The following is a 13,669-nucleotide window of genomic DNA, read 5'->3' as shown; positions in this document are numbered from 1 at the left end:
CCAAGAAATAAACAAGAAGCGGAAGAAGAAAGGGGGATCCAACAAAGGAAAAGAGCACAACAACTAGAGGTGGTGAAGTTCCTTTTATAGTTTTAATTAAATAAGGATGATGCATATCTGAAACATGATATGCCTCTAATTATTTTATGTTATGCACTTTCATGTCTTAGTAGATTTCTTATTAGGATCTGCATTATGCTTGTTATCACTCATCTGCATTAAATTCTGTCTTGTTTCCTCTGAATCAATAAGAGATAATGTTTGAAATAGAAAGTAATTGTCCAATGTGGTAGGAATTAGAATGAAGATCAGTGGTGGTAATTACTTGATTGGATGATTAGCTCAATAATAACAGCTGCAGAATAGAATGTCCTTTGTAATGTGAACTTAGTTGCTGTGATAAAACCTTTAATTAATGAACATCCTTGGAAAATGAAGAAAAGTAAGAAAGAAAAAAAAAGAAAAGCCAAGGATTGGCAACAAAAATGAAAGAAACAAATAATAAGGCTAGACACCAATAGCTTGGACCTTAGGACATATGCTTGTGGTGCTTCTTGTACTAGGATCTGCTTGGACAATTAGGTTCTGAGGAGTCTTTTAAAACTTGGTAACTTGGATTAACTAATCTGGGATTACCAACCGAAAGTCCATTATCAAGAGCAACCTAGTTACAAAGCATTTAGTAACCCAAAGAGGTGTTGGGCATCAATGTTCCTAAGAAGAATTATGAGCCAAGTGTCTGTAGTGAAAAGGTGTTGAGAAAAATTGAGTCGAAAGGCTGTTGCAACACTTAACACTGAGCTATCATTGCGAAATAAGCTTTCTAAGCAAAAGAAAGAAGAAAAAATCTAACAGGGATCAATCAAAGAGCAAGGAATTATAGTAGCAACTCTAGTGAATCCTTAAAGAGACATTTCATATCTGACAGCTAAGAATAATTGAGCTGCATCTTGTCTGCATAAAACCCCATGAACCAAATTCTATTAACTGCTAAATATGGAAAAATATACTTCTCTGTTTTGTTTTATTTCTTCTCATGTTTAGTGCTTGCTTGGGGACAAGCAAGGTTTAAGTTTGGTGTTGTGATGACAAGTCATCTTATGCTAGTTTTACAAGCATTTTTTGTTAGTTTCATTAGGTTTTATGCACTTTCTTGTACAACAAGTAAGTAATTGGAGTGGATTTTCATGATTATTTTGAATCAATCAAACATCATTTATTTTACACAAAATCATTAGGTTTAGGCAAGAATTAATTGATTTTATGAATGGTGTAAGGACCTAGTGATTTTGGTGAGACTTTGATTGGTTGTTTGATTGCTTGTAGCTGAAGAAATGAAGAAAAAAAGGAAGCAATCAGGGAAGCGTTACATTCAAATAGAGAACGCCACGCTTTGGAACACAAATAGCTAGTGTTCACTTTGGAAGTGAGTGCCACGTTCACTTTCTTAACTTTTTCGTGAATTTCAAGCTTGGGGGAGGAAGCTCGTGCCATCCGTACACTAGGAGCGCTCAAAATTAGAGCGTAGCGCTCACTAAGGAAGCGTTGGGCAGGGAAACTCGCACACCAAATGGTGCAGCGCTCAAACAAAGGAACGTAGCGCTCAATAAGGCAGCGCTAGGTGAGGACTACAGCGCGCCAAGGAAGCACCAAGGGAGAACACTCAATGAGTGAGCGTAGCGCTTAGTAAGGGAGCGCTAGAGGAGTTGCGCACGTGAAAGGAGCACACAAGGAATGAACGTAGCGCTCATTTCATGCATGGAGCGCTCCACTGGAAGGAGCTACAATGCACCCCAACCCAATTTCATTCAAGGCCAACCCAAAAGCCCATTCTAATTGCTCAATGACTGAAAACAGAAAGTGTATAAATAGGATCAAATTTGATTTGAACAGGGACGAGTCCTTACCTTTAGCTCACTTTTAGTTTTCTTTTAAAATTTTCTTTTGAGAATTTGGGAATTGGGATCAGATCTAAGTTTTCTTGGTTCATTTTCTTTCTTTGGCAACTTCTATTTTCTGTTTTGGGTCTTGGAACTCAGATTGAAGAATTCCACTGAAATTTTTCATCTGAGAATCATCTTTTACTTTTCCTCTTTATAGTTCTAAGAATTTGAAATTGGATCTTAACTTTCTTTTCTGCTTTCATTTTATTTCTTCTGCAATTTCTTCTTTACTGTTTAGTCAAGAGAGTAATTGAGATCTAAATTTGCTTTCTATTCTTGTTACTCTTCTGCACTTGTCAATTTATTTTTAGGATTTCATAATTGAGTTAAGCTCTCTTGCTATTTTGATTCTTCTGCAATTTTTCAATTTTGTTTTGGTTCTTCTGCAATTTCTCTTCGTCTCATAGTTTTCTGATTTACTTCAATTTACAATTCCATCTTTGTTTTGAATCCCAATACCCAAATTCCTTTATTCTTCATGCAATTTAAGTTTCCTAGCAATTTAGATTCAGCAATTTACATTTCTTGCACTTTAAGTTTCAGTCATTTACCTTTCTTGCAGTTAAAGTTTCAGCTTGTTTACTTTCTTTCACTTTAAGTTTCTACAATTTACTTCTTCTACACTTTAAGATTCAGTCCATTTTCATTCTCCCTTTTATTTTCTTGTAATTTTACTTTTGTTAATCAAGTTTCACTCAAATCATCAAATATTCGCTTAACTAAATTCATCACCTAAGTAAAGTTGCTCAATCTATCAATCCTTGTGGGATTGGTGCACAAAATTGTGATCTCTAATAATGGCATTCAACTTGGTATGCGAGTTTATAACTCAACACTTTCTTCACAACCTCGCACGACTAACCAGCAAGTGCACTGGGTCGTCCAAGTAATAAACCTTACGTGAGTAAGGGTCGATCCCACGGAGATTGTTGGTATGAAGCAAGCTATGGTAATCATATAAATCTCAGTTAGGCGGATAATAATTGTTTATGGAGTTTTCGAATAATAATAATAAATAAACTGAAACTAAAGATAGAAATACTTATGTAGATCATCGATGGGAATTTCAGATAGGCGTATGAAGATGCTGTGCTCCTTTAGAATCTCTGCTTTCCTACTGCCTTCATCCAATCCTTCTTACTCTTTTCCATGGCAAGCTGTATGTAGGGCATCACTGTTGTCAATGGCTACATTCCATCCTCTCAGTGAAAAAGGTCCAAATGCTCTGTCACGGAACGGCTAATCATCTGTCGGTTCTTGATAATGTCGAAATAGAATCCCTTGATTCTTTTGCATTTGTCATCACGCCCAAAAATTGCGAGTTTGAAGCTCGTCACAGTCATTCAATCCCGGAATCCTACTCGGAATACCACATAAAAGGTTTAGACTTTTTGGATTCTCATGAATGCCACCATTAACTCTAGCTTATACCACGAAGACTCTGATCTCACAGAATGGAGGGCTCGATTGTCAGGCGAGGGCAACCATGCGTCGTGCATCAGGAATCCAAGAGATACACACTCTAGCTTTCGCTTGTAGAACGGAAGTGGTTGTCAGGCACGCGTTCATAGGGACGGATGATGATGAGTGTCACGGATCATCACATCCATCAGATTGGAGTATGAGTAGTATCTTAGAATAGAAATAAGATTGAATTTGAATAAAAGATAGTAGTAATTGCATTAAAACTCGAGGTACAGCAGAGCTCCACACCCTTAATCTATGGTGTGTAGAAACTCCACCGTTGAAAATACATAAGTGATGAAGGTTCAGGCATGGCCAAATGGCCAGCCCCCAAAACTTGATCAATAGTCTCCTAAGGTGAATAATAAATTAAAACCGAGACCAAATATGTAACGTGGTCAAAAGACACTGAATACAATAGTAAAATGTCCTATTTATACTAGACTAGCTACTAGGGTTTACAGAAGTAAGTAATTGATGCATAGATCCACCTCCGGGACCCACTTGGTGTGTGCTTGGGCTGAGCTTGAGCTTTACATATGCAGAGGCTTCTTTTGGAGTTGAACGCCAAGTTGTAACGTGTTTTTGGCGTTCAACTCTGGTTCATGACGTGTTTCTGGCGTTTGACTCCAGAATGCAGCATGGAACTGGTGTTGAGTGCCAGTTTATGTCGTCTAATCATGAATAAAGTATAGAATATTATATATTGCTGGAAAGATCTGGATGTTTACTTTCCAACGACGTTGATAGCGCGCCATTTGGAGTTCTGCAGCTCCAGAAAATCCATTTCGAGTGCAGGGAGGTCAGAATCCAACAGCATCAGCAGTCCTTTGTCAGCCTTTTATCAAAGTTTTGCTCAGGTCCCTCAATTTCAGCCAGAAAATACCTGAAATCACAGAAAAATACACAAACTCATAGTAAAGTCCAGAAATGTGAATTTAGCATAAAAACTAATGAAAACATCCCTAAAAGTAACTAGATCCTACTAAAAACTACCTAAAAACAATGTCAAAAAGCGTATAAATTATCCGCTCATCACAACACTAAACTTAGATTGTTGCTTGTCCCCAAGCAATTGAAAATCAATTAGGATAAAAAGAAGAGAATATACTATAAATCCCAAAATATCAATGAATATTAATTCTAATTAGATGAGCGGGACTTGTAGCTTTTTGCTTCTGAACAGTTTTGGCATCTCACTTTCTCCTTTGAAATTTAGAATGATTAGTATCTATAGGAACTTAGAATTTTAGATAGTGTTATTAATTCTCCTAGTTAAGTATGTTGATTCTTGAACACAGCTACTTTTATGAGTCTTGGCCGTGGCCCTAAGCACTTTGTTTTCCAGCATTACCACCAGATACATAAATGCCACAGACACATAGCTGGGTGAACCTTTTCAGATTGTGACTTAGCTTTGCTAAAGTCCCCAATTAGAGGTGTCCAGAGTTCTTAAGCACACTCTTTTTGCTTTGGATCACGACTTTAACCACTCAATCTCAAGCTTTTTCATTTGGACCTGCATGCCACAAGCACATGGTTAGGGACAGCTTGATTTAGCCGCTTAGGCCTGAATTTTATTTCCTTGGGCCCTCCTATCCATTGATGCTCAAAGCCTTGGATCCTTTTTACCCCTGCCTTTTGGTTTTAAGGGCTATTGGCTTTTTCTGCTTGCTTTTTCTTTTTCTTTCTAATTTTTTTCGCAAGCTTTTGCTTTTTCACTGCTTTTTCTTGCTTCAAGAATCAATTTTCATGATTTTTCAGATTGTCAATAACATTCTCTTTGTTCATCATTCTTTCAAGAGCCAACAATTTTAACATTCATATACAACAAGATCAAAATTATGCACTGTTCAAGCATTCATTCAGAAAACAAAAAGTATTGTTACCACATGAATATAATTAAACTAAATTCAAGGATAAATTCGAAACTCATGTACTTCTTGTTCTTTTGAATTAAAACATTTTTCATTTAAGAGAGGTGAAGGATTCATGGAACTATTCATAGCTTTAAGACATAGTTACTCAATACTAATGATCATGAAGTGGAGACACAAAACATAAACAAACATAAAGCATAAAAAAACTAAAAAATAGAAAAAATAAGAACAAGGAATGAGTCCACCTTAGTGAGGGTGGCGCCTTTTGAAGGACCAATGGTGCTTTTTGAGCTCCTTTATGTCTCTTCCTTGCTTCTGTTGCATGATCCCTAGTGATTTTGGTGCTCCTATCCTTAGTTGCTCCCAATAATTATGTGGAGGAACATGTATCCCCTGAGGTATCTCAGGGATTTCTTGATGAGGGAATTCCTCATGCTCTCTTGATGTGCAGTCAAATGCTCTATTACAGAGCTATGGACCCTTGAGATGAATCTCTCCATCTCCCATGGCTCAGAGGTGGAAGTAATTATCTTCCCTTTTCTATTCTTCTTTTTTTTGAGGTTTCTCTGGGCTTAGGTGCCATCAATGGTTATGAAAAAACAAAAATCTATGCTTTTACCACACCAAACTTAAAATATTGCTCGCCCTCGAGCAAGAGAAGAAAGAATAAATGAAGAAGAAGAAGATATGGAGGAGAGGGAGAGAAGGTTGTGTTTCGGCCAAGGTGGAGAAGAGAGGGTTGTGTTGTGTGAAAATGAAGAAGAATGGAGGGGTATTTATAGTGGAGGGAGAGGGGTTAAGGTTCGGCCATATTGGGTGGGTTGGGTGGGAAAGTGATTTTGAATTTTGAAGGTAGGTGGGGTTTATGGGGAAGAGTGGAAGGATGTGAGTGGTGAAGGAAGGTAATTGAAAAGAGAGATTGAGGTGATTGGTGAAGGGTTTTTGGGGAAGAGTATTTATGGGGAAGAGAGGATGAATGTGTAGAAGAGGAGAGAGGGTGAGTTGAGGTAGGTGGGGATCCTGTGGGGTCCACAGATCCTGGGATGATTCTGTGGGGTCCACAGATCCTGAGGTGTCAAGGATTTACATCCCTGCACCAATTAGGCATGTAAAACGCCTTTGCATCCAATTCTGGCGTTTAAACACCGAAGTGATGCTTATTTTGGGCGTTCAACGCCCAATTGCAGCATGTTTCTGGGGTTGAACACCAGTTCCATGCTTGTTTCTGGCGTTCAGCGCTAGCTCTCCTCAAGGTATATTCCTGGTGTTCAAATGCCAGAATGCTGCTTGTTTTTGGCGTTCAACACCAGATCCATGCTCTGTTCTGGCGTTGAATGCCAGCCAGATGCTCCTTACTGGCGTTTGAACGCCAGTAAGTCCTTCCTCCAAGGTGTGATTTTTCTTCTACTATTTTTGATTCTATTTTTAATTTTAGTATTTCTTTTGTGACTCCACATGATCGTGAACCTAATAAAACATAAAAGAACAATAAAAGAAAAATAAAATTAGATAAATAAAAATTGGGTTGCCTCCCAATAAGCACTTCTTTAATGTCACTAGCTTGACCGTCGGCTCTCATGGAGCCTCACAGGTGATCAGGTCAATGTTGTAGACTCCCAACACCAAACTTAGAGTTTGGATGTGGGGATTCAACATCAAACTTAGAGTTTGGATGTGGCCTCTCAACACCAAACTTAGAGTTTGATTGTGGGGGCTTTGTTTGACTCTGTATTGAGAGAAGCTTTTCATGCTTCCTCTCCATGGTTGCAGAAGAATACCCTTGGGTCTTAAACACAAGGTAGTCCCCATTCAGTTGAAAGACTAGTTCTCTTCTGTCAGCATCAATTACAGCTCCTGCTGTGGCTAGGAAGGGTCTTCCAAGGATGATGCATTCATCCTCCTCCTTCCTAGTGTCTAAGACTATAAAATCAGCAGAGATGTAAAGGCCTTCAACCTTTACTAACACGTCCTCTACCGATCCATAAGCTTATCTTACTGACTTGTCTGCCATTTGTAATGAGAATATGGCAGGTTGTACCTCAATGATCCCCAGCTTCTCCATTACAGAGAGTGGCATAAGATTTATACCTGACCCCAGGTCACACAGAGCTTTTTCAAAGATCACGGTGCCTATGGTGCAGGGTATTACGAATTTGCCCGGATCTTGTCTCTTTTGAGGTAAAGTTTGCTGAACCCATGTATCTAGTTCACTAATGAGCAAGGGAGGTTCACCTTCCCAAGTCTCATTACCAAATAACTTGGCATTCAGCTTCATGATAGCTCATAGATATTGAGCAACTTGCTCTCCAGTTACATCTTCATCCTCTTCAAAGGAAGAATAGTCTTCAGAGCTCATGAATGGCAGAAGGAGGTTTAATAGAATCTCTATGGTCTCTATATGAGCCTCAGATTCCTTTGGGTCCTCAATAGGGAACTCCTTCTTGCTTGAGAGACGTCCCATGAGGTCTTCCTCATTGGGATTCACGTCCTCTCCTTCCTCTCTAGGTTCGGCCATGTTGATTATATCAATGGCCTTGCACTCTCTTTTTGGATTCTCTTCAGTATTGCTTGGGAGAGTACTAGGAGGAGTTTCAGTGATTTTCTTACTCAGCTGGCCCACTTGTGCCTCCAGATTTCTAATGGAGGACCTTGTTTCACTCATGAAACTTAAAGTGGCCTTAGACAGATCAGAGACCAAGTTTGCTAAGTTAGAGGTGCTCTGTTCAGAATTCTCTGTCTGTTGCTGAGAAGATGATGGAAAAAGCTTGCTATTGCTAAACCTGTTTCTTCCACCATTATTAAAGCCTTATTGAAGCTTTTGTTGATCCTTCTATAAGAAATTTGGATGATTTCTCCATGATAAATTATAGGTGTTTCCATAAAGTTCACCCATATAATTTACCTCTGCTATTGCAGGGTTCTCAGGATCATAAGCTTTTTCTTCAGAAGATGCCTCTTTAGTACCGTTGGATGCATTTTGCCATCCATTCAGACTTTGAGAAATCATGTTGACTTGCTAAGTCAGCTTTTTGTTTTGAGCCAATATGGCATTCAGAGCATCAATTTCAAGAACTCCCTTCCTTTGAGGCATCCCGTTATTCACGGAATTCCTCTCAGAAGTGTACATGAACTGGTTATTTGCAACCATGTCAATAAGTTCTTGAGCTTCTGTAGGCGTTTTCTTGAGGTGAATGGATCCACCTGTAGAATGCTCCAGTGACATCTTAGAGAACTCAGATAGACCATAATAGAATATATCTATCATGGTCCATTCTGAAAACATGTCAGAAGGACATCTTTTGGTCATCTACTTGTATCTTTCCCAAGCTTCATAGAGGGGTTCACCATCTTTTTGTTTGAAGGTCTGAACATCCACTCTAAGCTTACTCAGCTTTTGAGGAAGAAAGAACTTAGCCAAGAAGGCCGTGACCAGCTTATCCCAGGAGTCCAGGCTATCTTTAGGTTGAGAGTCCAATCATGTTCTAGCTCTGTCTCTTACAGCAAAAGGAAAAAGCATGAGCCTGTAGACTTCAGGATCTACTCCATTAGTCTTAACAGTCTCACAGATCTGCAAGAACTCAGTTAAGAACTGGTAGGGATCTTCTGATGGAAGTCCATAAAACTTGCAGTTTTGTTGCATTAGAGCAACTAATTGAGGTTTCAGCTCAAAATTGTTTGCTCCAATGGCAGGAATTGAGATGCTTCTTCCATCAAACTTGGAAGTAGGTGTAGTATAATCACCAAGCATCCTCCTTGCATTATTGTTGTTGGGTTTGGCTGCCATATCCTTTTCTTGTTCGAAAATTTCAGCAAGCTTGTCTCTGGATTGTTGTAATTTAGCTTCTCTTAGTTTTCTCTTCAGAGTCCTTTCAGGTTCAGGATCAGCTTCAACAAGAATTCCTTTTTCCTTGTTCCTGCTCATATGAAGGAGAAGAGAACAGAAAAAGAAGAGGAATCCTCTATGTCACAGTAAAGAGGTTCCTTATTGTTAGTAGAAGAAGAAAGAGAATAAAGAAAGGAGAATCCAAACACAAAGGTGAGGATAGGGGCAGAGATTTGAGATGAAGAGAAGTGTTAGTGACTGAATAAATAAATAAGATGAGAGACAGAAGTTTTCGAAAATAATTTTTGAAAAGGAGTTAATGATTTTCGAAAATTAAGATAAGAAATAAAATTAAAATTAAAATTTAAAACAATTAATTAATTAAAAAGAATTTTTTGAAAAAGAGGGAGGTATTTTTGAAAATTTGAGAGAGAAAAGTTGTTAGGTGGTTTGAAAAAGATAAGAAACAAACAAAAAGTCAAATAGTTAGAAAAAGAATTGAAAATTAATTTTGAAAAGATAAGAAGATAAGAAGTTAGAAAAGATATTTTAAAATCAAATTTTTGAAAAAGATAAAATTTTGAAAAAAAGATATGATATAAAAGATATGACTAAAAAGATATGGTTAGAATAGATTTAATTTTTAAAATTAAAATTAATTACTTAACTAACAAGAAACTAAAAGATAAGATTCTAGAATTTAAAGATTGAACCTTTCTTAACAAGAAAGTAACAAACTTCAAATTTTTGAACCAATCACATTACTTGTTAGTTAAGTTTCAAAAATTTTGAAATAAAATTAAGAAAAGATTTTGAAAATAATTTGTGAAATTTTTGAAAATCATAAAAGAAAAATGAAAAAGATTTGAATTTTGAAAAAGTTTTAAAAAGATAAGATTTTTAAAATTTGAAAATTTGACTTGACTTATAAGAACTAACTAATTTTAAAAATTTTTGACTAAGTCAACTCAAATTTTCAAAATTTTGAGAGAAAAAAGGAAAATATATTTTTTTGATTTTTTTGAATTTTTAATGATGAGAGAGAAAAACACAATTATGACCCAAAACATGAAAATTTTGGATCAAAACACATGATGCATGCAAGAACACTATGAATGTCAGGATGAACACCAAGAACACTTTGAAGATCATGATGAACATCAAGAACATATTTTTGAAAAATTTTTGATGCAAAGAAAATATGCAAGACACCAAACTTAGAAATCTTTCATGTGTAGACACTATGAATGCAAAAATGCACATGAAAAACATCATACAACACAAAACAAGAAAATTTAAAGATCAAACAAGAAGACTTACCAAGAACAACTTGAAGATCATGAAGAACACTATGAATGCATGAATTTTCGAAAAATGCAAGAACAATACAATTGACACCAAACTTAAAACATCACACAAGACTCAAACAAGAATCACAAAATATTTTTGGTTTTTTTTATGATTTTATGATTTTTTTTGTATTTTCTTTTATTTTTTTCGAAAAACATATAGGGAAAAGAAAATAAGAAATTCAAAATTTTTAAGAAGAATTCCAGGAATCTTTCAATGTTAGCCTAAAGCTCCAATCCAAGGGTTAGACATGGCTTAATAGCCAGCCAGTTTTAGGATGGCATTACATGCATTGAGGTGATTAGTTGAAGTCTCATTCCAAAAGGATTTGGATATGGCTTTATAGCCAGCTAGAATTCAATATGCTTCATGAAACTCTAGAATCCATTCTTAAAAATTCTGAAGCCATAGAATAATTTATTTTTAATTAACATATTTTTTTTCGAAAATAGGGATAAATTTTTTTTGAAATTTTTTTTTTGAAAATAAAACAAAAAGAAAATTACCTAATCTGAGCAACAAGATGAACCGTCAGTTGTCCAAACTCGAACAATCCCCGGCAACGGCACCAAAAACTTGGTGCACAAAATTGTGATCTCTAATAATGGCATTCAACTTGGTATGCGAGTTTATAACTCAACACTTTCTTCACAACCTCGCACAACTAACCAGCAAATGCACTGGGTCATCCAAGTAATAAACCTTACGTGAGTAAGGGTCGATCCCATGGAGATTGTTGGTATGAAGCAAGCTATGGTCATCTTATAAATCTCAGTTAGGCGGATAATAATTGTTTATGGAGTTTTCGAATAATAATAATAAATAAACTGAAACTAAAGATAGAAATACTTATGTAGATCATCGATGAAAATTTCAGATAGTCGTATGAAGATGCTGTGCTCCTTTAGAATCTCTGCTTTCCTACTGCCTTCATCCAATCCTTCTTACTCCTTTCCATGGCAAGCTGTATGTAGGGCATCACCGTTGTCAATGGCTACATCCTATCCTCTCAGTGAAAAAGAACCAAATGCTCTGTCACGGCATGGCTAATCATCTGTCGGTTCTCGATCATGTCGAAATAGAATCCCTTGATTCTTTTGCGTTTGTCATCACGCCCAACAATTGCGAGTTTGAAGCTCGTCACAGTCATTCAATCCCGGAATCCTACTCGGAATACCACAGACAAGGTTTAGACTTTCCGGATTCTCATGAATGCCGCCATCAATTCTAGCTTATACCACGAGACTCTGATCTCACAGAATGGAGGGCTCGGTTGTCAGGTAAGGACAACCATGCGTCGTGCATCAGGAATCCAAGAGATACACACTCTAGCTTTCGCTTGTAGAACGAAAGTGGTTATCAGGCACGCGTTCATAGGGATGGATGATGATGAGTGTCACGGATCATCACATCCATCAGATTGGAGTATGAGTAGTATCTTAGAATAGAAATAAGATTGAATTTGAATAAAAGATAGTAGTAATTGCATTAAAACTCGTGGTACAGCAGAGCTCCACACCCTTAATCTATGGTGTGTAGAAACTCCACCGTTGAAAATACATAAGTGATGAAGGTTCAGGCATGGCCGAATGGCCAGCCCCCAAAACGTGATCAATAGTCTCCTAAGGTGAATAATAAATTAAAACCGAGACCAAAGATGTAACGTGGTCAAAAGACACTGAATACAATAGTAAAATGTCCTATTTATACTAGACTAGCTACTAGGGTTTACAGAAGTAAGTAATTGATGCAGAGATCCACTTTCGGGGCCCACTTGGTGTGTGCTTGGGCTGAGCTTGAGCTTTACACGTGCAGAGGCTTCTTTTGGAGTTGAACGCTAAGTTGTAACGTGTTTTTGGCGTTTAACTCTGGTTCGTGACGTGTTTCTGGCGTTTGACTCCAGAATGCAGCATTGAACTGGCGTTGAGCGCCAGTTTATGTCATCTAATAACGAATAAAGTATAGACTATTATATATTGCTGGAAAGCTCTGGATGTCTACTTTCCAACGCCATTAAGAGCGCGCCATTTGGTGTTTTATAGCTCTAGAAAATCCATTTAGAGTGCAGGGAGGTCAGAATCCAACATCATCAATAGTCCTTTGTCAGTCTTTTAACAGAGTTTTGCTCAGGTCCCTCAATTTCAGCCAGAAAATACCTGAAATCACAGAAAAATACACAAACTCATAGTAAAGTCCAGAAATGTAAATTTAGCATGAAAACATCCCTAAAAGTAACTAGATCCTACTAAAAACTACCTAAAAACAATGTCAAAAAGCGTATAAATTATCCGCTCATCAGGGATCGACCTCACTCCTGTGAGTTATGACTACTTGATGTGACCTGGTACACTTGCCGGTGAGTTTGTGTGGAATCATTTTTCCCTCATCACCTTTATTTTATTTTGGTATTGTCTGGGTTGTGCTTGGTTTGGTTTGAATTGGGAATTTTGATAAATTTGAGGTTTTGAGGCTTTTGGTAAAAAATGGATTTTTGGTGAACTTTTCCTAATCATAACATTTGCCTCGATTTTCAAAATTTATTGAAATTTGATTTAAATTAAAGCTTATTGAAAACCCTTCAAATTGATATAAAGTTTTTAAAATTTGGAATTTTGTAGAGGGAGTTATGATCATTCAAAGTTGGTGTTGAAAATCTGAAATTCTGCAGAATTGCAGAATTTCAAGATTTTCTGATATGTGCGCACGCACAACCCTTCAAAAATTCTATTCTGTGCGGATGCCCAGACCTGTGCTTACGCACAGGTAGGGGAAAGAGCTCAGGTAGCAATGCTAGTACAGCTTGTGCGCGCATACATCAATGAAGAATTACGACCTCTGCGGACACACAGCCCTATGCGCACACACAAGTCGGGAAAGGACGTCTGTTAGGGGCGCTCGCACAGCTTGTGCGAGTGAACATGCTTTATATATTTTAGTACCTGTGCATACGCACACCCCTGTGCGTATGCACACTTTCAAAATCTTCCTAGGCGTGCGCACGCACACCCCTATGCGGAAGCACATGCCCAGTTTCATAATTTTAAACTTTGGTTTCAACTATTTCACCTTCTCAACAAGGTTGTAAGCTTCCTTAACACCACTTTAAGGCTCTTGGGCTTATTTTTGGGCATTGCAACAAAGGAAAAGGTTTTAGGAGAATTATTTGGGTTTACCTTGAGAAGTTAGAGGACGGAGGCTTAGGTTTCTGA

At 37.4% G+C, this 13,669-nt stretch overlaps 1 non-coding gene across 1 annotated transcript; it reads left to right on the top strand.

The window, feature by feature from the left end:
- The first annotated feature begins 8,568 nt into the window (after positions 1 to 8,568).
- LOC130963815 (small nucleolar RNA R71) lies at positions 8,569 to 8,672 on the top strand. Its single transcript, XR_009079935.1, has one exon. It is a non-coding gene; the product is annotated as a small nucleolar RNA R71 (small nucleolar RNA).
- Positions 8,673 to 13,669: the final 4,997 nt, after the last annotated feature.

Source organism: Arachis stenosperma, chromosome 2, assembly GCF_014773155.1.
Source record: "Arachis stenosperma cultivar V10309 chromosome 2, arast.V10309.gnm1.PFL2, whole genome shotgun sequence".
Classification (NCBI taxonomy): Eukaryota; Viridiplantae; Streptophyta; class Magnoliopsida; order Fabales; family Fabaceae; genus Arachis; species Arachis stenosperma.
Note: the sequence above shows the minus strand (reverse complement) of the source record. Positions and strands in the feature narration are given on the sequence as shown.